This window comes from Danio aesculapii, chromosome 4 (genome assembly GCF_903798145.1).
Source record: "Danio aesculapii chromosome 4, fDanAes4.1, whole genome shotgun sequence".
Classification (NCBI taxonomy): Eukaryota; Metazoa; Chordata; class Actinopteri; order Cypriniformes; family Danionidae; genus Danio; species Danio aesculapii.
Window position 1 is genome coordinate 25822462 of NC_079438.1, and position 23387 is coordinate 25845848.

At 43.1% G+C, this 23387-nt stretch overlaps 9 non-coding genes and 1 pseudogene across 9 annotated transcripts; 4 read left to right on the forward strand and 6 right to left on the reverse strand.

Annotated features, from left to right (window-relative positions):
* Positions 1 to 23387, forward strand: part of LOC130222340 (gastrula zinc finger protein XlCGF57.1-like) — a 410257-nt pseudogene that overhangs the window by 296773 nt on the left and 90097 nt on the right.
* Positions 3224 to 3306, reverse strand: trnal-cag (transfer RNA leucine (anticodon CAG)). Its single transcript has one exon. It is a non-coding gene; the product is annotated as a tRNA-Leu (tRNA).
* trnam-cau (transfer RNA methionine (anticodon CAU)) lies at positions 3401 to 3473 on the forward strand. The gene has a single exon. It is a non-coding gene; the product is annotated as a tRNA-Met (tRNA).
* trnal-aag (transfer RNA leucine (anticodon AAG)) lies at positions 4674 to 4756 on the reverse strand. The gene has a single exon. It is a non-coding gene; the product is annotated as a tRNA-Leu (tRNA).
* On the reverse strand, positions 7741 to 7823 carry trnal-cag (transfer RNA leucine (anticodon CAG)). Its single transcript has one exon. It is a non-coding gene; the product is annotated as a tRNA-Leu (tRNA).
* trnam-cau (transfer RNA methionine (anticodon CAU)) lies at positions 7918 to 7990 on the forward strand. The gene has a single exon. It is a non-coding gene; the product is annotated as a tRNA-Met (tRNA).
* trnal-aag (transfer RNA leucine (anticodon AAG)) lies at positions 9191 to 9273 on the reverse strand. Its single transcript has one exon. It is a non-coding gene; the product is annotated as a tRNA-Leu (tRNA).
* Positions 9368 to 9440, forward strand: trnam-cau (transfer RNA methionine (anticodon CAU)). Its single transcript has one exon. It is a non-coding gene; the product is annotated as a tRNA-Met (tRNA).
* On the reverse strand, positions 10638 to 10720 carry trnal-cag (transfer RNA leucine (anticodon CAG)). Its single transcript has one exon. It is a non-coding gene; the product is annotated as a tRNA-Leu (tRNA).
* Positions 12082 to 12164, reverse strand: trnal-cag (transfer RNA leucine (anticodon CAG)). The gene has a single exon. It is a non-coding gene; the product is annotated as a tRNA-Leu (tRNA).

A 23387-nucleotide genomic window follows, 5' to 3' on the forward strand; every position in this document is an offset into this window, starting at 1 on the left:
TACGTGTGACAGATGTTCTTCGGTCCTTTGCAGAGGGAGATTGGTTCACAACTGTAGATCTGACGGATGCATCTTTTCACGTTCCGATTGCCAAGTATCACAGAAAGTTTCTGCGTTTCAGTTTCAAGAGCACAAGTTACCAGTTCAGAGTTCTACCATTTGGTCTCGCCCTAGCCCCCCGTGTGTTTACGAGATGCATGAAAGCTGTCCTATCTCCCCTTTGGGCCCAGGGGGTACGAATCTTGCCATATCTGGATGACTGGCTGGTGTGTGCTCAAACGAGGGCTCAATCGGTGCACAATACGCAGCTGCTGCTGGACCATGTGACCAGACAGTCAATCACATTCATCGGGATGACTATCGATTCAGTCTCGATGCGTGCCTCCCTATCTGTTTCAGATGACAGACATCCTAAACCTCTTCAGCCAGTTTCGTTTGGGAGTATCTCTACAGTACGGCGTGCTCCTGAAGTTGATCAGGATGCTAATGGCAACCTCTTGTGTAATTCCCCTGGGATTGCTCCATCTGCGGCCCCTGCAGGTATGGAACAATCTTCCGCGGTTAGACCCATCTCATCATTGCTATCGACGAATTCTCGTTGCTCAGGGTTGCATGCATGCCCTTCGCAAATGGATGTCCCAAGCCTTTTTGACAGCCGGAGTACCATTAGGGATTGTTATAACAACCGATGCATCCCTTATGGGTTGTGGGGCAGTATGGAACTACAGAGGTATCAGTGGCAGATGGTCAAGGGACGAGTCAAGGGACCATATCAATGTGTTGGAGATGCGGGCAGTTTGGCTGGCCCTGGGTCGACATGTCCTAGTCCAGTCGGACAACACATCAACAGTGTTTAATTTGAATCACCAAAGAGGTACAAGGTCCAGGAGTTTGTTGCGTCTCACGCACATGATTCTCAGGTGGTCTCTTCCTCGGTTTGCATCACAAAGGGCTGTTTATCTGCCTGGGGTAGTCAATCAGACTGCAGATGCTCTGTCCAGGAATCAGATCGATCCAGGGGAGTGGAGACTTCATCCAGATGTAGTCCAGGACATTTGGACAGAGTTTGGCAGGGCGGAGGTAGACCTATTTGCAAACGAGAGACACAGCTCATTGCCCGTTGTGGTTTGCTCAGATGGAAGGGTCCAGCCCATTAGGACAGGATGCGCTGTCACACGACTGGCCAAACTGCCTTCTTTATGCTTTTCCTCCAATACCTCTGATATGGGAGACACTGCACAGGATTGCCCAAGACAGACACCATGTACTTCTATTAGCACTACGGTGACTGTCCAAACCATGGTTTCCCTTGCTCCTAACGTTGTTGGTGAACCAACCGAGACAACTTCCAGGCAGGAGGGACCTGTTGTCTCAACTAGATGGTCATATTTGGCATCCAGATCCAGCACGTCTACAGTTATGGGTGTGGCCGCTGGGACCAACCCTTTATTAGCAGAATGTGAGTCTTCAGTCATCTACACAGTTCTTAATGCAAGGGCAGCTTCTACAAGGACGCTTTATGCTTACCGATGGAAGTCATTCTGTTCATGGTGTGTGACTCGGAATATTAATCTTGTGCAATGCAAAGTTTCTGTGGTTTTAACCTTTTTACAAAGGCTGTTGGAGAGTGGCAAAGCTGCATCCACACTAAAGGTCTACGTAGCAGCCATCTTGGCCCATTATGCATTTGTAAATGGTTCCTCTTTGGGGTCTGCTAGCATATTTTGCAGTTTTTAGAAGGGTGCAAAATGTCTCAATCCAGCTCGTTCCCCTCGTTCTCCAGTGTGTAACTTGCCTCTGGTGCTGGAATCTCTCTGCCAATCTCAATTTGAACCCTTGGAAGACGTAGATCTAAAGTGGAAATCCTTAAAGACTACTTTCCTCTTGGCGGTTGCTTCAACAAAGGGATTGTGTGAGCTGCACGCTTTGTCAGTGAGTCAGTCCTGTTGGAGATGGAAACCAGATGACTCTGGTGTTACCCTGTGGCCTAATCCATCCTTCCTCCCTAAAATTTTGTTGCAGCAATTTATTAACTAGTCAATCGAATTGCAGTCCTTTCAACTATCACCTTCTGGCAAAGGTTCTCTGCTTTTATGCCCCGTGCGTGCCTTGAAATCTTATGTGGCGGCTACTGCACAGTTAAGACAATCAGAACAACTGTTTGTCTGTTATGGAGAAGCTAGGAGAGGTGCACCTCTAAGCAAGCAAAGACTGTCACGATGGATTGTTGAGGTCATTGTTTTGGCCTATAAGAGGGCTCAGCAACCTATACCTGGTGCCATCACTTGCCATTCTACCAAAGCCATTTCCTCCTCTTGGGCTGCCTTTAAAGGTGTTTCTCTTGCAGAGATCTGTGCAGCAGCAACATGGTCTTCTCCATGTACATTTGCAAGATTCTACAATGTCAATGTTGCTGACTCTACCGATGTGGGCTCAGCTGTTCTCCGCAAGTGACTACGTATGTCTTCTGGTGAGTTTTTTTTTCTTCCTCGTGACCTTTCTGGTATGGGTTATCCACTGTGTAAACACCGTCTCTGGCGGTCAGGAGGAATGAAACAGAACGTTGGTTACATATGTAACTATGGTTCTGTGAATTCCGGATGACCGCCAGAGTTCCCTGTCACTCGGAAGTGCAAGACGTTTTGAGACAGGGCGCAGAGCTGTAGTGAATTATATACCTCAGCTCAGCTCGCGTCACCATGTGACTTTGTTGGTATATTGTTCCTTGGCCTATCCAGCTGGTGCTGCAATTATCCACTGTGTAAACACCGTCTCTGGCGGTCATCCAGAATTCACAGAACCACGATTACATACGTAACCAACGATTTGCATTATGAAATTACATTAGCTTACTACTAACCTGTGGGAGGGCGGGCAGGGGCCATATACTTTTGGGAGCACATTTTAACATATATATCACAAAATACTTTAAAAAATTATTCGAAGTCATTTTTTTCACGCATCACTCCACAGTCTTCATAAACAAGATAATTAAAAAACTTAAACTCAAGACAATCAGTAGGAAGCGCGTCAGTCTCATAATCTGAAGGTTGTCAGTTCGAGCCTCACACGAGGCAAGGTCGTACCTTTTGGCACACGGGAGCACTTAGGTGACCGGGCGGCATACTTTATTACCTTCCTTGCCGTTTGTGCTTCCCAGGGGCAAAAAAGGCTACAGCTCCTCTAAATACTTGAGCCTGAATGCACAGCCAAAGATTAGATTTTTCAGAAGTGGGATTTGAACCCATGCCTCCAGGGGAGACTGCGACCTGAACGCAGCGCCCTAGACCACTCGGCCATCCTGACATAAACACTTAGCTGGAGCTGTCTCCTAGGAGCCACATCGCATCACCATGACATGGAAGCTGGTGTTTCACAGCTATCCCAGCTCCAGCAGTCCGCCTCGTTGGCACAGTAGGCAGCGCGTCAGTCTCATAATCTGAAGGTCGTGAGTTCGAGCCTCACACGGGGCAAGGTGGTACCTTTTGGCACACGGGAGCGCTTAGGTCACTGGGCTTAGGTGATGTGGCTCCCGTGTGCCGTTTATGCTTCCTGGGGGCGAAAAAGGCTACAGCTCCTCTGAAGGGCATGCGGCGTGACGTTCCAAGAACATCTCCTGAGTCTGAAGCAATGATGGCAAGATGCTCCCATTCCTGTCACGTTATCGCTTGACGTTTTACGTGGATTCGTCAAATGTCATGACTTGACGTTGTAAGAGGATTAGCCGAAAAGCCTTGCGAATCGCATTAAATTAAAAATGAACGACATCTCAGGACATTCCACTACATGGCATTCCAAGACAATTCTTTTGATCCCGTTTCGGTGCACTTGCTTTAAAGCCCACGTCCATTGTTTTGAACACATGCTTTTCCGAGTTGCTGTGGACAATGCCTTGATGTTGCGCAAACGCCTCAAACCTTGCAGTCTACAGTGCCCATTAACGCTGCCAGGGCCACTGCTACGCTGCGTAAATTGTGGCGCAAAGAGATTGATGCGGCACTTTGTCAGTGTTACTGTATCACTCGGTCATGACGCCAGAGGGTTAAATACTTGAGCCTGAGTTCTCAGCTGTGCAACAGCCACGTCCTCACAGTGAGAGCATGAGCTGTCTGCGGGCACTGCATCGACATGCTGGACCCCCAGACCTGTGATGCAAAACTCGTGCCCATCATCCGGAGATAGGAACCACTGCATCCAGAAACGCACATTCAGAACAGCGTCTTGAAAAAGACGCGTTGATTGACTGACACAGCTTTTTTTCTTCTCTTTCCCACAAAGAGTCAAATGTCATGACTTGACATTGAAAGAGAATTAGCCGAAAAGCCCTGCGAATCCCATTGCCTTAAAAATAAACGGCATCTCAGGACATTCCACTACATGGCATTCCAAGGCAATTCTTTTGATCCCCTTTCGATGCACTTGCATTAAAGCCCACGTCCATTTTTTTCTTCACATGCTTTTCCGAGTTGCTGTAGACAATGCCTTGATGTTGCGCAAAACCCTCAAAACTTGCAGTCTACAGTGCCCATTATGGTTGCCAGGGCCACTGCTACGCTTCGTAAACTGTGACGCAAAGAGATTGATGCGGCGCTTTCTCTGTGTTACTGTATCACTCGGACATGGCGCCAGAGAGTTAAATACTTGAGCCTGAACGCACAGCCAAAGATTAGGTTTGTCAGAAGTGGGTTTCGAACCCACGCCTCTAGGGGAGACTGCGACCTTAACGCAGCGCCTTAGACCGCTCGGCCATCCTGACATCCAAGACGGCTGATGAAAGCTGGTTTTTCTTTAGTTGCCTCAAGAAGAATAGGCGCTGGTGAGCCTTCTTGACCAGGCTGGAGGTGTTGGTGGTCCAGGAAAGGTCCTTAGAGATGTGGGTCCCCAGGAACTTGAAGGATGAGACAGGCTCAACGGCCATCCCATTAATGTGGATGGGATCATGCGAGCCTGTTCGTCCCTTCCTGAAGTCCACAATGAGCTCCTTGGTCTTGCTGGTGTTAAGGAGCAGATTATTGTCGGTGCACCAAGTGGCCAGATGCTGTATCTCTTCCCTGTAGGCAGTCTCATCATTATTGCTGATTAGACCAATCACTGTGGTGTCATCTGCAAATTTGATGATGGTGTTGGATCTGTTCACAGGCCTACAGTCGATGGTAAAAAGGGAGTAGAGGAAGGGGCTCAGCACGCAGCCCTGTGGTACACCAGTGTTGAGTGTGACGGTGGTGGAGCAGATAGGAGCACTTAGGTGACCGGGCGGCGTACTTTATTACCTTCCGTGCCGTTTATGCTTCCTGGGGGCGAAAAAGGCTACAGCTCCTCTGGAGGGCATGCAGCGTGACGTTCCAAGAACATCTCCTGAGTCTGAAGCAATGATGGCAAGATGCTCCCATTCCTGTCACGTTATCGCTTGACGTTTGATGTGGATCCGTCAAATGTCATGACTTGACATTGTAAGAGGATTAGCCGAAAAGCCCTGCGAATCCTATTGAATTAAAATGAACGGCATCTCAGGACATTCCACTACATGGCATTCCAAGACAATTCTTTTGATCCCGTTTGGTGCACTTGCTTTAAAGCCCACGTCCATTGTTTTGAACACATGCTTTTCCGAGTTGCTGTGGACAATGCCTTGATGTTGCGCAAACGCCTCAAACCTTGCAGTTCACAGTGCCCATTAACGCTGCCAGGGCCACTGCTACTCTGCGTAAATTGTGGCGCAAAGAGATTGATGCGGCACTTTGTCAGTGTTACTGTATCACTCGGACATGGCGCCAGAGGGTTAAATACTTGAGCCTGAGTTCTCAGCTGTGCAACAGCCACGTCCTCACAGTGAGAGCATGAGCTGTCCGCTGGCACTGCATCGACATGCTGGACCCCCAGACCTGTGATGCGATACTCGTGCCCATCATCAGGAGATAGGAACCACCGCATCCAGAAACGCACATTCAGAACAGCGTCTTGAAAAAGACGCGTTGATTGACTGACACAGCTTTTTTTCTTCTCTTTCCCACAAAGTCAAATGTCATGACTTGACGTTGTAAGAGAATTAGCCGAAAAGCCCTGCGAATCCCATTGCCTTAAAAATAAACGGCATCTCAGGACATTCTACTACATGGCATTCAAGGCAATTCTTTTGATCCCCTTTCGATGCACTTGCATTAAAGCCCACGTCCATTGTTTTGTTCACATGCTTTTCCGAGTTGCTGTAGACAACGCCTTGATTTTGCGCAAATGCCTCAAAACTTGCAGTCTACAGTGCCCATTAAGGTTGCCAGGGCAACTGCTACGCTTCGTAAACTGTGACGCAAAGAGATTGATGCGGCGCTTTCTCAGTGTTACTGTATCACTCGGACATGGCGCCAGAGAGTTAAATACTTGAGCCTGAACGCACAGCCAAAGATTAGGTTTGTAAGAAGTGTGATTCGATCCCACGCCTCCAGGGGAAACTGCGACCTGAACGCAGCACCTTAGACCGCTTGGCCATCCTGACATGAACACTTAGCTGGAGCTGTCTCCTAGGAGCCACATCGCATCACCATGACATGGAGGATGGTGTTTCACAGCTATCCCAGCTCCAGCAGTCCGCCTCGTTGGCGCAGTAGGCAGCGCGTCAGTCTCATAATCTGAAGGTCGTGAGTTCGAGCTCCTCTGAAGGGCATGCGGCGTGACATTCCAAGAACATCTCCTGAGTCTGAAGCAATGATGGCAAGATGCTCCCATTCCTGTCACGTTATCGCTTGACGTTTTACTTGGATCTGTCAAATGTCATGACTTGACGTTGTAAGAGGATTAGCCGAAAAGCCTTGCGAATCGCATTAAATTTAAAAAGGAACGACATCTCAGGACATTCCACTACATGGCATTCCAAGACAATTCTTTTGATCCCGTTTCGTGCACTTGCTTTAAAGCCCACGTCCATTGTTTTGAACACATGCTTTTCCGAGTTGCTGTGGACAATGCCTTGATGTTGCGCAAACTCCTCAAACCTTGCAGTTCACAGTGCCCATTAACGCTGCCAGGGCCACTGCTACGCTGCGTAAATTGTGGCGCAAAGAGATTGATGCGGCACTTTGTCAGTGTTACTGTATCACTCGGACATGGCGCCAGAGGGTTAAATACTTGAGCCTGAGTTCTCAGCTGTGCAACAGCCACGTCCTCACAGTGAGAGCATGAGCTGTCCGCGGGCACTGCATCGACATGCTGGACCCCCAGACCTGTGATGCGATACTTGTGCCCATCATCCGGAGATAGGAACCACTGCATCCAGAAACGCACATTCAGAACAGCGTCTTGAAAAAGACGCGTTGATTGACTGACACGGCTTTTTTTCTTCTCTTTCCCACAAAGTCAAATGTCATGACTTGACGTTGTAAGAGAATTAGCCGAAAAGCCCTGCGAATCCCATTGCCTTAAAAATAAACGGCATCTCAGGACATTCCACTACATGGCATTCCAAGACAATTCTTTTGATCCCGTTTCGGTGCACTTGCTTTAAAGCCCACGTCCATTGTTTTGAACACATGCTTTTCCGAGTTGCTGTGGACAATGCCTTGATGTTGCGCAAATGCCTCAAAACTTGCAGTCTACAGTGCCCATTAAGGTTGCCAGGGCCACTGCTACGCTTCGTAAACTGTGACGCAAAGAGATTGATGCGGCGCTTTCTCAGTGTTACTTTATCACTCGAACATGGCGCCAGAGAGTTAAATACTTGAGCCTGAATGCACAGCTAAAGTTTAGGTTTGTCAGAAGTGGGATTCGAACCCACGCCTCCAGGGGAGACTGCGACCTGAACGCAGCGCCTTAGACCGCTCGGCCATCCTGACATGAACACTTAGGTGGAGCTGTCTCGTAGGAGCCACATCGCATCACCATGACATGGAAGCTGGTGTTTCACAGCTATCCCAGCTCCAGCAGTCTGCCTCGTTGGCGCAGTAGGCAGCGCGTCAGTCTCATAATCTGAAGGTCGTGAGTTCGAGCCTCACATGGGGCAAGGTGGTACCTTTTGGCACACGGGGAGCACTTAGGTGACCGGGCGGCGTACTTTATTAACTTCCGTGCCGTTTATGCTTCCTGGGGTCGAAAAAGGCTACAGCTCCTCTGGAGGGCATGCGGCGTGACATTCCAAGAACATCTCCTGAGTCTGAAGCAATGATGGCAAGATGCTCCCATTCCTGTCACGTTATCGCTTGACGTTTTACTTGGATCTGTCAAATGTCATGACTTGACGTTGTAAGAGGATTAGCCGAAAAGCCTTGCGAATCACATTAAATTAAAAATGAACGACATCTCAGGACATTCCACTACATGGCATTCCAAGACAATTCTTTTGATCCCGTTTGGTGCACTTGCTTTAAAGCCCACGTCCATTGTTTTGAACACATGCTTTTCTGAGTTGCTGTGGACAATGCCTTGATGTTGCGCAAACGCCTCAAACCTTGCAGTTCACAGTGCCCATTAACGCTGCCAGGGCCACTGCTACGCTGCGTAAATTGTGGCGCAAAGAGATTGATGCGGCACTTTGTCAGTGTTACTGTATCACTCGGACATGGCGCCAGAGGGTTAAATACTTGAGCCTGAGTTCTCAGCTGTGCAACAGCCACGTCCTCACAGTGAGAGCATGAGCTGTCCGCGGGCACTGCATCGACATGCTGGACCCCGAGACCTGTGATGCGATACTCGTGCCCATCATCCGGAGATAGGAACCACCGCATCCAGAAACGCACATTCAGAGCAGCGTCTTGAAAAAGACGCGTTGATTGACTGACACAGCTTTTTTTCTTCTCTTTCCCACAAAGAGTCAAATGTCATGACTTGACATTGAAAGAGAATTAGCCGAAAAGCCCTGCGAATCCCATTGCCTTAAAAATAAACGGCATCTCAGGACATTCCACTACATGGCATTCCAAGGCAATTCTTTTGATCCCCTTTCGATGCACTTGCATTAAAGCCCTTGTCCATTTTTTTCTTCACATGCTTTTCCGAGTTGCTGTAGACAATGCCTTGATGTTGCGCAAAACCCTCAAAACTTGCAGTCTACAGTGCCCATTATGGTTGCCAGGGCCACTGCTACGCTTCGTAAACTGTGACGCAAAGAGATTGATGCGGCGCTTTCTCAGTGTTACTGTATCACTCGGACATGGCGCCAGAGAGTTAAATACTTGAGCCTGAACGCACAGCCAAAGATTAGGTTTGTCAGAAGTGGGTTTCGAACCCACACCTCTAGGGGAGACTGCGACCTTAACGCAGCGCCTTAGACCGCTCGGCCATCCTGACATGAACACTTAGCTGGAGCTGTCTCGTAGAAGCCACATCGCATCACCATGACATGGAAGCTGGTGTTTCACAGCTATCCCAGCTCCAGCAGTCTGCCTCGTTGGCGCAGTAGGCAGCGCGTCAGTCTCATAATCTGAAGGTCGTGAGTTCAAGCCTCACATGGGGCAAGGTGGTACCTTTTGGCACACGGGGAGCACTTAGGTGACCGGGCGGCGTACTTTATTAACTTCCGTGCCGTTAATGCTTCCTGGGGTCGAAAAAGGCTACAGCTCCTCTGGAGGGCATGCGGCGTGACATTCCAAGAACATCTCCTGAGTCTGAAGCAATTATGGCAAGATGCTCCCATTCCTGTCACGTTATCGCTTGACGTTTTACTTGGATCTGTCAAATGTCATGACTTGACAATGTAAGAGGATTAGCCGAAAAGCCTTGCGAATCACATTAAATTAAAAATGAACGACATCTCAGGACATTCCACTACATGGCATTCCAAGACAATTCTTTTGATCCCGTTTGGTGCACTTGCTTTAAAGCCCACGTCCATTGTTTTGAACACATGCTTTTCTGAGTTGCTGTGGACAATGCCTTGATGTTGCGCAAACGCCTCAAACCTTGCAGTTCACAGTGCCCATTAACGCTGCCAGGGCCACTGCTACGCTGCGTAAATTGTGGCGCAAAGAGATTGATGCGGCACTTTGTCAGTGTTACTGTATCACTCGGACATGGCGCCAGAGGGTTAAATACTTGAGCCTGAGTTCTCAGCTGTGCAACAGCCACGTCCTCACAGTGAGAGCATGAGCTGTCCGCGGGCACTGCATCGACATGCTGGACCCCCAGACCTGTGATGCGATACTCGTGCCCATCATCCGGAGATAGGAACCACCGCATCCAGAAACGCACATTCAGAACAGCGTCTTGAAAAAGACGCGTTGATTGACTGACACAGCTTTTTTTCTTCTCTTTCCCACAAAGTCAAATGTCATGACTTGACGTTGTAAGAGAATTAGCCGAAAAGCCCTGCGAATCCCATTGCCTTAAAAATAAACGGCATCTCAGGACATTCTACTACATGGCATTCAAGGCAATTCTTTTGATCCCCTTTCGATGCACTTGCATTAAAGCCCACGTCCATTGTTTTGTTCACATGCTTTTCCGAGTTGCTGTAGACAACGCCTTGATGTTGCGCAAATGCCTCAAAACTTGCAGTCTACAGTGCCCTTTAAGGTTGCCAGGGCCACTGCTACGCTTCGTAAACTGTGACGCAAAGAGATTGATGCGGCGCTTTCTCAGTGTTACTTTATCACTCGAACATGGCACCAGAGAGTTAAATACTTGAGCCTGAACGCACAGCCAATGATTAGGTTTGTCAGAAGTGGGATTCGAACCCACACCTCCAGGGGAGACTGCGACCTGAACGCAGCGCCTTAGACCGCTCGGCCATCCTGACATGCACTCTTGAATGAAGCTGTCTCCTAGGAGCCACATTGCAGCAACATGACATGGAAGCTGGTGTTTCACAGCTTGCCCAACTCTACCAGTCTGCCTCGTTGGCGCAGTAGGCAGCGCGCCAGTCTCATAATATGAAGGTCGTGAGTTCGAGCCTCAAATGGGGCAAGGTGGTACCTTTTGGCACACGGGGAGCACTTAGGTGACCGGGCGGCGAACTTTATTAACTTCCGTGCCGTTTATGCTTCCTGGGGTCGAAAAAGGCTACAGCTCCTCTGAAGGGCATGCGGCGTGACGTTCCAAGAACATCTCCTGAGTCTGAAGCAATGATGGCAAGATGCTCCCATTCCTGTCACGTTATCGCTTGACGTTTTACTTGGATCTGTCAAATGTCATGACTTGACGTTGTAAGAGGATTAGCCGAAAAGCCTTGCGAATCGCATTAAATTAAAAATGAACGACATCTCAGGACATTCCACTACATGGCATTCCAAGACAATTCTTTTGATCCCATTTCGGTGCACTTGCTTTAAAGCCCACGTCCATTGTTTTGAACACATGCTTTTCCGAGTTGCTGTGGACAATGCCTTGATGTTGCGCAAACGCCTCAAACCTTGCAGTCTACAGTGCCCATTAACGCTGCCAGGGCACTGCTACGCTGCGTAAATTGTGGCGCAAAGAGATTGATGCGGCACTTTGTCAGTGTTACTGTATCACTCGGTCATGGCGCCAGAGGGTTAAATACTTGAGCCTGAGTTCTCAGCTGTGCAACAGCCACGTCCTCACAGTGAGAGCATGAGCTATCCGCGGGCACTGCATTGACATGCTGGACCCCCAGACCTGTGATGCAATACTCGTGCCCATCATCCGGAGATAGGAACCACCGCATCCAGAAACGCTCATTCAGGACAGCGTCTTGAAAAGTTGATTGACTGACACAGCTTTTTTTCTTCTCTTTCCCACAAAGAGTCAAATGTCATGACTTGACGTTGAAAGAGAATTAGCCGAAAAGCCCTGCGAATCCCATTGCCTTAAAAATAAACGGCATCTCAGGACATTCCACTACATGGCATTCCAAGGCAATTCTTTTGATCCCCTTTCGATGCACTTGCATTAAAGCCCATGTCCATTGTTTTCTTCACATGCTTTTCCGAGTTGCTGTAGACAATGCCTTGATGTTGCGCAAAACCCTCAAAACTTGCAGTCTACAGTGCCCATTAAGGTTGCCAGGGCCACTGCTACGCTTCGTAAACTGTGACGCAAAGAGATTGATGTGGCGCTTTGTCAGTGTTACTGTATCACTCGGATATGGCGCCAGAGAGTTAAATACTTGAGCCTCAACGCACTGCCAAAGATTAGGTTTGTCAGAAGTGGGATTCGAACCTATGCCTCCAGGGGAGACTGCAACCTGAACGCAGCGCCTTAGACCGCTCGGCCATCCTGACATGCACACTTAGCCTAAGCTGTCTCCTAGGAGCCACATCGCAGCACCATGACATGGAAGCTGGTGTTTCACAGCTATCCCAGCTCCAACAGTCCGCCTCGTTGGCACAGTAGGCAGCGCGTCAGTCTTATAATCTAAAGGTCATGAGCTCAAGCCTCACACTGGGCAAGGTGGTACCTTTTGGCACACGGGAGCACTTAGATTAGATTAGATTCAACTTTATTGTCATTACACATGTACAAGTACAAGGAAACGAAATGCAGTTTCAGTCTAACCAGCAGTGCAATAGCAGCAAGTGCAGGATATAGGTATAAGTTATAAAGTGCAGTTATAGAAAAACTATGGTGATATTTACAGATGGATGTACTATCAACATTATATACAGGTTGTATTAGCTATGAACATATTTACAATAAATGAATATATGTACAGGATTCTATTAATAGCAGAAGTGTGCAGATAGTTAAACATAATTACAAATGTCCATGTGCAGTGGGTATGTACAGTTCAAATAAGTGAATCAGTGCAATGAATATGTGCAAACTTTAAATGTGCAAATGTTAAATAGTGCAGTGATTGTGAGGAGTATAAGTTAGAGGAGTGTGGGGGGTGTATTGGGGGGGCAAAAGAGTCAGTGAGGGGCAGAGTTCAAAGGGAAGACAGCTCTGGGGAAAATGCTGTTCCTCAGTCTGCTGGTTTTTGTCTGGGGGAGCCTGAAGCGCCTGCCGGAAAGCAGGAGAGAAAACAGTCTGTGAGCAGGGTGAGAGGTGTCCTTAAGAATACTGCGTGCTCGGCGCAGACAGTGTTTCTTCTGGATGTCCTCTATGGCTGGCAGTGTAGTCCCTGTGATGCGTTGGGCAGTTTTCACCACCCGCTGCAGTGCCTTACGCTCAGCAACAGAGCAGCTTCCATACCAGACTGTGATGCAGTTGGTCAGGATGCTTTCTATTGTGCAGCGGTAGAAGTTCACCAAGACGGCTGATGAAAGCTGGTTTTTCTTTAGTTGCCTCAAGAAGAATAGGCGCTGGTGAGCCTTCTTGACCAGGCTGGAGGTGTTGGTGGTCCAGGAAAGGTCCTTAGAGATGTGGGTCCCCAGGAACTTGAAGAATGAGACAGGCTCAACGGCCATCCCATTAATGTGGATGGGATCATGCGAGCCTGTTCGTCCCTTCCTGAAGTCCACAATGAGCTCCTTGGTCTTGCTGGTGTTAAGGAGCAGATTATTGTCGGTGCACCAAGTGGCCAGAAGCTGTATCTCCTCCCTGTAGGCAGTCTCATCATTATTGCTGATTAGATCAATCACTGTGGTGTCATCTGCAAATTTGATGGTGGTGTTGGATCTGTTCACAGGCCTACAGTCGATGGTAAAAAGGGAGTAGAGGAAGGGGCTCAGCACGCAGCCCTGTGGTACACCAGTGTTGAGTGTGACGGTGGTGGAGCAGATGTGAGCACTTAGGTGACCGGGCGGCGTACTTTATTACCTTCCGTGCCGTTTATGCTTCCTGGGGCGAAAAAGGCTACAGCTCCTCTGGAGGGCATGCAGCGTGACGTTCCAAGAACATCTCCTGAGTCTGAAGCAATGATGGCAAGATGCTCCCATTCCTGTCACGTTATCGCTTGACGTTTGATGTGGATCCGTCAAATGTCATGACTTGACATTGTAAGAGGATTAGCCGAAAAGCCCTGCGAATCCTATTGAATTAAAAATGAACGGCATCTCAGGACATTCCACTACATGGCATTCCAAGACAATTCTTTTGATCCCGTTTGGTGCACTTGCTTTAAAGTCCACGTCCATTGTTTTGAACACATGCTTTTCCGAGTTGCTGTGGACAATGCCTTGATGTTGCGCAAACGCCTCAAACCTTGCAGTTCACAGTGCATATTAACGCTGCCAGGGCCACTGCTACTCTGCGTAAATTGTGGCGCAAAGAGATTGATGCGGCACTTTGTCAGTGTTACTGTATCACTCGGACATGGCGCCAGAGGGTTAAATACTTGAGCCTGAGATCTCAGCTGTGCAACAGCCACGTCCTCACAGTGAGAGCATGAGCTGTCCGCGGGCACTGCATCGACATGCTGGACCCCCAGACCTGTGATGCGATACTCGTGCCCATCATCCGGAGATAGGAACCACCGCATCCAGAAACGCACATTCAGAACAGCGTCTTGAAAAAGACGCGTTGATTGACTGACACAGCTTTTTTTCTTCTCTTTCCCACAAAGAGTCAAATGTCATGACTTGACGTTGTAAGAGAATTAGCCGAAAAGCCCTGCGAATCCCATTGCCTTCAAAATAAACGGCATCTCAGGACATTCTACTACATGGCATTCCAAGGCAATTCTTTTGATTCCCTTTCGATGCACTTGCATTAAAGCCCACGTCCATTGTTTTGTTCACATGCTTTTCCGAGTTGCTGTAGACAATGCCTTGATGTTGTGCAAATGCCTCAAAACTTGCAGTCTACAGTGCCCCATTAAGGTTGCCAGGGCCACTGCTACGCTTCATAAACTGTGACGCAAACTTTATTTATTAAAGTTTGACCATTTATGAGAGAGATTTGAAAAGGTGGGGAAGGGATTATGAGTGTACAGTATACAGCATGTGGTTTTAAGGCCTGAAATGTGCTTTTCCAGTTACTCTTATTGTTTTTCTTTTCTTTTTTGGAGATACAAACTGTAAAATTACATATTAGATAAATATTACACACATTCTAGTGGTAAATTAATTTACAGAACTATTGTGTGCTTTATTAAGGGAGTCATTGAGTTAAAATTCCTTTTTTAGTTATAAAAGTTTTTTAAATTGTGTAAAATTATTTGTTACATTTTTCATGATTTTTTTTTTCAGATTGAGAAATGCCCATTGCAGTCTCTTGGCCATAGGACCTTGCTTGGAGGTGTGCTGAAATGCATGTGATTTTCACACTCAAAAGGTACTTTTATGAATCAATATGTGTTTATAATTATATACTAGAATGGCTTTCCTTCTTAATGATTATATGTATTTTTGTAATTATTTTAAGCAGAGTACTGCCTCTGCTGCTCCAGCACAAACGGTGGAACAACCTGCCCCTTCTGTACCTGCTCAGGAGGTGATGGAGAAGAGACAACCTGAGGCCCAGCCCCAGCCCCCGTCTACTCCACCAGTGGCATCAAAGATTTCTCCGCAATTGTCAATGATACATTTTTTTAAAAAACCAAAAGAAACGAATAGTTTAGTGTTTCAAGTGTTCAAAGTTCAGTTCAAAGTTCAAAACATAAGAAAGAAAAGAACAAAAAGCAATAAAAAATAGTTGAGGTGTTGCTAGAGACCTGCTTCTTTTCCACACCTTTTGTACAGTGGGGGGTAGCAGACACTTGCTGATTAGTCGGTTTGAGTTTCTGTGATCTGGATTCCATCACATGGTCAGGTCATGGTCAGGGTTACAGTTTTTAAGCTACATTTCAACCTCTTGTCTTCAGAAAATGAAATATAATAATACATAATAAATACTAATAGCAAATACTTTGTTTCCATTTTAAGTGGAAGCAAAAATTTGTACTTTTTCTAAGTCTGTAAGAGGTATTATTTAGAAAAAGTACTAATTTAAATAATAATTTAAAAAAATTAAATATATATATATATATATATATATATATATATATATATATATATATATATATATATATATATATATATATTTGCTACTACAGTATGTCTGATATAATATTATAATTGTCTTATTTGTTTTATTTCGAATACATTTTTCAAGGTCATTATTATTAACCCCTTTAAGTTCAGTTTTGTTTCGATAGTCTACAGAACAAACCATCCTTATACAATAACTTGCCTAATTACCCTTTCACTACCCTATCACCCTAATTACCCTTACAGAAATTTCACATGAGTTTCACATGTGAAATTCACTTGTGATCACATATGCATGTGAAATTGCACATGTGAAACACACGAATCACATGTGAAATGCACATGTGATCACATGGGAAAACGTGTGTATTTGGAATTTTGATTGTAAACGTTGAAACATGCACTACCATGTAAAACTCTTGTGGCTTTTCTCCTGTGTATTTCACACCATTAAATTTGTGCATTAGTGTGAACATAAATTATTATTAATCTGCAATATAATTCAAACAATTTATTGTCAGTTATATAAAAAAAACAACAATTATTTACTGAAATACCTTGAAGGGAAAACTGTCACTAATATAATGTGAATGCAAAATAGGGCTCCATGGTTAGCACTGTCGCCTCATAGCAAGAAGATCACTGGTTCGAGTCCCTGGTGTGCCAGGTGTGGAGTTTGCATGTTCACCCCATTTTTGTGTGGGTTTTTCGGGTGCTCCGGTCAATTAGATGAAATTCTGCATGGAAGAGCATCTAGTGAAAAAAGCTTGTACCACAGTAATTGCTAGTTCATTCCGCTGTGATGACCCATGATAAAAAGCAAATAAGCCAAGGGAAAGTAAGTTTGCTTTTGATGAGTTTGCCCTCTTGGTTCAAGTTGATGACTTGATCTCGTAATCTGGATGAAAAAAAACACAAAACTTATTTTTTCTTTATTTTACCAAATGCTCAAGTGCATACATGTCAATGCAAAATGAGTTCATAGTATTTAGATCACATTTTTCACATTAGCAGAGATAGGAAGTAATAAAGTACAAATACTTTGTTACTGGACTTAAGTAGATATTTTTAGTATCGGTATTATACTCCACTGTTTACTTTTTCTGAAACATTTTTACTTTTATTCTTACATTTTAATTCAAAAATAAGTACTTTCTACTCCTTGCATTTTGAAATCTGGCTCGTTACTTTTGCTTTCATGTGCCTTGTGGTGCAGAAGTAGCTTTAGTATAATGTAAAAAAAAGTAGTCAAATACATTTAGTTATTTTATTTAATCAAAAGAAAAAAACTGAAATGTTTTGGATAAAATGAAGTGTTAAATTTAAGACCTATAATATAGGCCTACAGAATTACGTTTTAGAGTATACAAACAAGTATGAAAGCTGCTGTTCTTAACAGCTGTAAAGTTATGTTTTGTGTTCAGCTGATGATACACAGGGAAACTTTTTAAGCAGTGTTATAGAGTGATGTTGCTTGGCTACTTTGCAGCTGAAAATTGGCAACAACTTTTTTTTTTTTTTTACAAAAAAAGAGAAATGTAAGTTATTTTGTATAAATGTATACATGATGTGAGGTGTAGTTACCACCATGGAAGTAAAACAGGTAGTAGTAATGCAGTGGTTCTCAAACTTTTAAGCCAGCGACCCCCAATGTAAGATCGTGAAGAACTCGTGACCACCCACTCCCAAAGCATATACAAACAATAAAAATAACTTATTTTAAGCTGTTCGCAATATTTTAACTATATTTACTATACATTACAGAGCACGAAATTAACATTTTTGCTTGGTAACACTGGTGCTCTTAATTTAAAAAATATAGTCACACCCACCAATTTTGAGCACTGTTACTACAAGCTTTATGAACAGATCTATTGCATTTGAAATCAACTAAACAAGCAAAAAATATATATGCATGCGTGAGGAAAATATGTCTCAACGAAAACGTGTTATCACAAGCCGTATCCTGATCATCCAGACAGATTTGATTATTACGCTCAGGTGTTGTGCAGAGAGAGTGTGTGTGGACGCTGTTACTGGGAGACTGACTGGAGTGGAGATCATGGTGTGTGGATATCAGTGTCATATAAGAGCATCAGGAGGAAGGGAGCAGGTGTTGAGTGTGTGTTTAGACGTAATGCTCAGTCCTGGAGTTTGAGCTGCTCTTCCTCCAGTTTCTCATTCATACACAATCACACAGAGACTCGTCTCCCAGTAGAGCCGCTCAGCAGGAGAATAGGAGTGTTTGTGGATCACAGTGCAGGAACTCTGATCTTCTACAACATCTATAGAGACACAATGAGCCTCATCCACTCAGTCCAGACCACATTCACTGAGCCGCTCTGGCCTGGGTTTGGGCTGAGTTTTGGATCATCAGTGAAACTGAGCTGAATACTGACAAGAGATTTACCCAGAATCCTCTGCAGCATCAGTAGCAGTGTGTGTGTGTGTGTGTGTGAGAGAGAGAGAGAGAGAGAGAGAGAGAGAAAGAGAGAGTGTGTGTGTGAGAGTGAGAGTGTTGGTTGGGATGAACACTGTGTACACTGTCTTTGTGGGAAAAATACAGTAAAATATGTTTGGTACCGTGTGTTTTGTTTAACACAATATTGTGAAATATTTTACAGTGCACTTCAATGACCAAGTCATTATTATTTATTTTTTATAATTTGCAGCTACAAATTGTGATCCTGACTTCCCCATATTTAACATATTTAATTACTTTCTTTGTAACAAATTGCTACAATAAAAAATCTGAAACATTCATTGGATTTATTGTCGGCTTAGTCCCTTTATTAATCTGGGGTTGCCCCAGCGGAATGAACCACTGTTACATATTGAGTAACATTATTTTGACAATGCTAGTGTGTATTGTTCCTGTGTGTGTTGTATCCTCTATCTGTCTCTCTTTCTCTCTCTCTCTCTCTCTCTCTCTCTCTCTCTCTCTCCACATGAGCGGAGATCAGGTGCAGCTGTGAGAGGGGCGGCGCCAGTTATAAAAGCGTGCTGTTTGCGCTCTTCATCGAGTTCTCTTCCTGTTTCCCCTCGCTGTTGTGTGTGTGAGCAGATCGCTCTAAGTTCTCTGTGTGGCAGTGATATCTTTCTGTCTGAAACCTTTTTCCAAAGTCATCTGGTGAGATACTCTGTTAAATACGGTACTAGGACGGTAACTTGCATTAACGGTGGCTGACCGTTTATTTCATGTCTACAACCCTGTTTCAAAGTAATCTGGTGAGATACTCTGTTAAATACGGTACTAGGACGGTATTCTGTTAGCTGTGGCTAAATGTTTACTTACTGCTGAATGATCTAAGGGAAGGCCCCTTTTTCTTTTGTCCAGTTTTCTCCTGTTTAATGGATAGTTATGGAGGTCAGAATTGTTTTTCATTTACGGAACTTTATTTTCGGTTTTAGGTAAGAAATTTAATAATAGGTAGCGTACCTTGTTTTGTTTATTGTTTTGGCCTTTTTGTTCCCTGCTTCCTATACTGGAATTTTTGTTTAATAAATTTGTTACCCCTTTTTTGCAACTTGGCCTGTGTGTGAGTGCTTGGGGAACAGGAACGGGGACTCCGGGTGACCTCTTTTAATAGCGGTCATCCTTAACCTTATGTGCGTAGCGAGGTGCATCCACTACGTAACAACCACCATCTTATCCAGCAGATGTTTTCACACAGCGGACGCCCTTCCAGCTGCAACCCATCTCTTGGAAACAACCATACACACTCATACACTACGGACAATTTAGCCTACCCAATTCACCTGCACCACATGTCTTTGGTTATGAACAATATGTGATGAACAATATGAATGCATGTGCAATGAAACCTGTCATGCTAATATATCAAATGTACCGTATAGCTATATAAACAAAATTAGCAGAGCATTTATAATAGTGAGTTTCTCTATGCATTTACAGATATATGATAGTTTAATTGTTTAAACTAGAACAGAATTGCATTATATTACATGTAGACCACGCTATAGTGTGTTGTTTAATCTATGAGAAAATATACAGGTGAAGTCAGAATTATTCGCCCCCCTTTGAATTTTATTACATTTTTTTTATATTTCTCAAATGATGTTGAACAAATTCAGGAAATGTTCACAGTATGTCTGATAATATTTGTTCTTCTGGAGAAAGTCTCATTTGTTTTATTTCGGCTAGAATAAAAGCAGTTTTTAAGTTTTTAAACACCATTTTAAGGTCATTATTAGACCCTTTAAGCTATATTTTTTTCAATAGTCTACAGAACAAACCAGTGTCATACAATAACTTGCCTAATTACCCTAACCTGCCTTGTTAACCTAATTAACCTAGTTAAGCCTTTAAATGTCACTTTAAGCTGAATACTAGTGTCTTGAAGAATATCTAGTCTAATATTATTTACTGTCATCATGGCAAAGAGAAAATAAATCAGTTATTAGAAATGAGTTATTAAAACTATTATAAATTAGAAATGTGTTGAAGAAATCTGCTCTTTGTTAAACAGAAATTGGGGAAAAAAATAAACAGGGGGGCTAATAATTCTGACTTCAACTGTATATCTTTAAATAAATTATTAAATATACAATAATTAAAAAAAATACCTTACCAGGAAAAGCATTATGCAGGCTAAAGACAGACAAAGAATAAAAGAAAATTAGCCTACATAAGAAAGCGAGATGTAGAACATGCAGCTAGCTTGCACATTGTTAGCTAAAATTGAGTCAAACTAACACATTGCTGTTATATTACACCAATTTGTTTACGTATTGACACTCATATCGACCTTAATCTAATTAAAATATGTTTAAGTTTCATGTTTGATAATGTTTTAAACACGTATTTAGCATACCTTTTCATCGTGCCGCGTTTGGTTTGGTGTGATGATAAAGTTCTGGAGGCTTACACTGTAAAAAATAACGGGTGAAATATACGGTAAAATACCGGCAGCTGTGGTTGCCAGAAGTTCACCGTAAAATATAAGGTTGCAACGTGCAATGCTTTACAGAATACTTTTTGATGATCTGTAAATTTTAGAGTTGAAAACTGCTGTATGTTTACAGTAAATTTCTGTTAAATAAAACAAATGTATTGTAAACATGTTTACAGTAAATTACTTTAAAAATAGCAGTCGTAAGTGTAAATTCCTTTACAGTAAACTACTGTGTATAATAAATATACTGTAAAACTAACTACATTCTATTTCCGTAATAAACATAAAACAACTGTATTAAATATAATAGTATTTTATTGTAAAGTTCAGTTTTACAGAAAATTACCGGCAGCTTTGGTTGCCAGAACTTTACCGTAAAAAACACGGTAAAACACAAAAGACATTACAGTTGTTTGCCACAGATTTTACAACAATCAATCAGGTTTTTTAAATTGCAAAATGAACTAGTAAATACAGTCTATAGCAACTGAAGGCACAAACTATAATTATTAGATTTTAATGAAACTACATACAGGGACTGTGTTAAAACAGTTTGAGCTGATCCAATAACTTGACCAGTGTACTCACAAAGGCGTGTTGATGTTGGAAATAAAATGTGTCCATATATAAAAGTAAGGATAATCAATGAAGACATATACTGTACATCCATCAGGGCTGCTTGCTCTGGTTGAACAATAGTATTGAGCCCACACTTGACGGAAGACACAGGACTGTGTATGTTCCAAACTTGAAATGTAGTACTGCTTGAAGTCTTGCATGTAGTCACTATTTCAATATGGACTGGCATGATCTCTCTGCAGAAAACAGACACAAAGACAAGTTAGTTCAAGAGAAATATGCTTGAACTGAAATAAACTCAGTCTTCTTTTCTTTAATTGATTACCAATGAACTGCACACAAGCAACACCATAGAATTTTGTAGGCCACTTTAATAATAAATACAATAATTAATAATCAATATTAGGGCAAAAGATTAAAATAGACACATCTCAGCACTGAGCTATCATAAGTATTTGCTTCACTCTGTCAGCTTGGAGCCTAAATTCAACAATTCACACAATTTGTACTAAATCATCAGATAGGAGTCATCAGATACAATCCTAGTCATTCTTACAAAAAATACACTAAAGTTTTCTAGGTTGAGTAATTGCTATAACTATAATAAAATAATTGTTTTTAAAAATATATATTTGTAGAAAAACTAGTTTAAATATAAAGTTGATAAAATATTTACATTGTGTGCCATTTTTGCTTTAAACTGCAATTAAAGATCTGTGTTGACAGTACATTTTTCAAAAGAGTATACAAACATCATTGTCTGCTATAAAGAGTCTTTTACTTTATCTTTTATTCCAAACCATTATTTTTAGTGTGTGGTCATAATTAAAGGGACAGTTGAACAAACAATGAAAATTTTGTCATTAATTACTCACCTTCATGTTGTTCTAAAACCTTAAGACTTCTGTCCATCTTCAGAACACAAATTATTATTATTTTTATTTAATCTAAGAGCTCTTTCTGATCCTCCCACAGATAGCAATGCTCCTTGTGTGAAGCAATGATAATACTTTTGGGAAACATTTTCAACAACACTTCTGATGTATAACATGGTACACTGGGAGCATTACCCAGTGTATATCATAACACCAGTTACATCATCATAACATTTTTATTTAACTACTGATTACATGTACTTATTAAGGGAGGATAAGAAAGTTCTTGGACTAAATATAAAATATATTTTTGTGTGTTTAAAAGATGAACAAAGGTCTTTCGTTTTTAGAACTACATGAACATAATAACAGAATTTTCTTTTTTAGATGAACCATTCCTTTAATGCATTATGCTAATATATTATTATAATCACAGTGTTGCAGGTATTGTTAATGCTGTTCTGTTGTCAACTATTGTTGTTTATTGATATAAAATTTGATGGTAAACACTATAATCTAAAGTTGTAAAATGATGTTAATAGACAAAAAAATCGATTAACTCGAGGAAATCATGTGGCAAAGTAAAAGTATTTATTAATATACTTTTTAGGGCGACATGGTAGCGCAGTGGGTAGCACGATCGCCTCACTGCAAGAAAGTCGCTGGTTTGAGTCCCGGCTGGGTCAGTTGGCATTTCTGTGTGGAGTTTGCATGTTCTCCCTACGTTCGCGTGGGTTTCCTCCGGGTGCTCCGGTTTCCCCCACAGTCCAAACACATGCGGTATAGGTGAATTGGGTAAGCTAAATTGTCCGTAGTGTATGAGTGTGTATGGGTGTTTCCCAGTGACGGGTTGCAGCTGGAAGGGCATCCGCTGCGTAAAACATATGCTGCATAAGTTGGCGGTTCATTCCGCTGTGGCGACCCACAATAAAGGGATTAATATAGGGACTAAGTTAAAAAGAAAATGAATGAATAAATATACTTTTTACGCTTTGATTAATTCACATTTTAAAACATGAATTAAATAAATAGTTTTACAATTGTCTATTTATTTGTCCATTTAAATGGTAATTTATATAAATTTTTATGCTTCAATTATTAAATTGATAATTTGCTTCTCCATTTTATTTCTGACCAGCACTCCTGCTCCTCTATATAAATACACCTACTGTAGCTAAAACATAAATGCACCATTTATTTAATTTGTGTATTTATACTGTGTA